This window comes from Cynoglossus semilaevis, chromosome 15 (assembly GCF_000523025.1).
Source record: "Cynoglossus semilaevis isolate Cse_v1.0 chromosome 15, Cse_v1.0, whole genome shotgun sequence".
Lineage (NCBI taxonomy): Eukaryota > Metazoa > Chordata > Actinopteri > Pleuronectiformes > Cynoglossidae > Cynoglossus > Cynoglossus semilaevis.
The window spans coordinates 19,108,911-19,110,745 of record NC_024321.1 but is presented as its reverse complement, the minus strand read 5'-3'; the positions used below and the strand labels follow the sequence as shown (position 1 = coordinate 19,110,745).

General features: G+C 53.6%; 1 protein-coding gene across 1 annotated transcript in view; it reads left to right on the top strand.

Annotated features, from left to right (window-relative positions):
- The window catches only part of ebf1a (EBF transcription factor 1a), a 48,376-nt gene that overhangs the window by 6,459 nt on the left and 40,082 nt on the right, over positions 1-1,835 (top strand). The gene's annotated exons all lie outside the window — the stretch shown is intronic.

Below are 1,835 nucleotides of genomic sequence, written 5' to 3'. Positions count from 1 at the left end.
AATATATTCCTGGCAGTTGTAATAATCAGAGACAAACAAACAACGTTGAGGCAGAAACCGACTCAATTAGCAGGAATTTGCCTCCTTCAAATTCATAAAGAAACTCCGGCAGCAGAAACCTCCGCAACCTTCAACTTATTTAGTTTGTTAAATAAAGGCTCGTTAGGCCGCCGCTGTTTCACAGAGATGATTAGATTTTACAGCCCTAATTAGCTGGGCTAGCTCTAACTCCTCTGGAAGAGTAATGGGTCTGATTGCCTAATTAGCTCTCCCTCGTTAAGACGCAGAAACAGGCCACTGCAGCAAAACTGCAGGAATGAGGAAAAATAAAGTCCGTTAATGAGAAACCGATTTGATTGTTAGGAGAACAAATCTGGTTCGGTGGGAACCGGCGGCAGCTCAGTCTGTGGTGAACACAAACGTCACGACGAAGAGAAGAAAAGAACTCTGGGACGTCGACGTATAGATTCTAGATCAGGTTGATGGAAACGAGCTCCGAAACATGAACTGAACTGAAGATTCTGATCAGAGCTGATCTGAATCAGCTGCTGCCGAGGACCACCACAGGCTCCGCCCACTTTTATCAATCACAGTTGAAGGAGCTTCAGAGAGAGGCTGTCGTAACGTGTTCTGCTGTGGGGATCTCTGTCCAGGGCTCCGTGGTGCTGATCTCTGTCCAGGGCTCCGTGGTGCTGATCTCTGTCCAGGGCTCCGTGGTGCTGATCTCTGTCCAGGGCTCCGTGGTGCTGATCTCTGTCCAGGGCTCCGTGGTGCTGATCTCTGTCCAGGGCTCCGTGGTGCTGATCTCTGTCCAGGGCTCCGTGGTGCTGATCTCTGTCCAGGGCTCCGTGGTGCTGATCTCTGTCCAGGGCTCCGTGGTGCTGATCTCTGTCCAGGGCTCCGTGGTGCTGATCTCTGTCCAGGGCTCCGTGGTGCTGATCTCTGTCCAGGGCTCCGTGGTGCTGATCTCTGTCCAGGGCTCCGTGGTGCTGATCTCTGTCCAGGGCTCCGTGGTGCTGTTCATTTCTGTCGTTTTCTTTGCCCTCCACCTCCAGCGGCTGCACCAACCTCTCCTGGTTCTTTTGCCTCCCGCTCTCCCCTCCACCTCCACCTCCACCTCCCCCTCCACCTCCCTCCGTCACTCCTGGTTGGCGTTTCCCCGTCTCCGTCCCGTGTTCCACAGAACTGTTGTCCAGTTGCGTCCAGCTGGTTCTCGTGCTCAGACCGCCCCCCCGCCCTCACCGGTCCCACTTCCACCTGTGTCCTGTCTCCTCTTCCCGTAAGCCGGGGGCAGCGTTGGTGGGGGAGGGGCAGATCCTCCCTGTCATTAGAAACGAGGGTCCATCCAGTTGCCCCCGTTGGGTCCCATTGTCACCGTTTCCCCTCGAGGTGCGGCGTGTGTGACGCGGGGTCAGGTTTTGGTGCTGACTTTGTTATTTCAGCTTTATTGCTGCGTGTGTGTGTGTGTGTGTGTGTGTGTTTGCACACACTCCTTGCAGTCCACTGCTGATGTGGCCCACTTCCTTGCATGCGTGTCGGTCCTTTGTGTGTCCACATCGTTGTGTTGCCCCCCCCTCAAACCCCCCCACCCCCTGAGTGTGTGTCTGTGTTGATAGAGGCCTTTTCCTGTTGAGAGTGTGTGTGTCTCGAGTGAAGAATGTGGGGGAGGAAGTGCTCCTCCCGGCCAGGATGATGTCATGGATTCAACTTCCTGTTCTGGGAGCCTCTGGATCAACAAAGTATTTGGTTTAACACGGGTAGTTAGCAGTAACTAGTCAACCAGTACCTTTTTGACTTTTTGTATTAAAACTCAGTGTCATTTTCTGTTGTGTTTG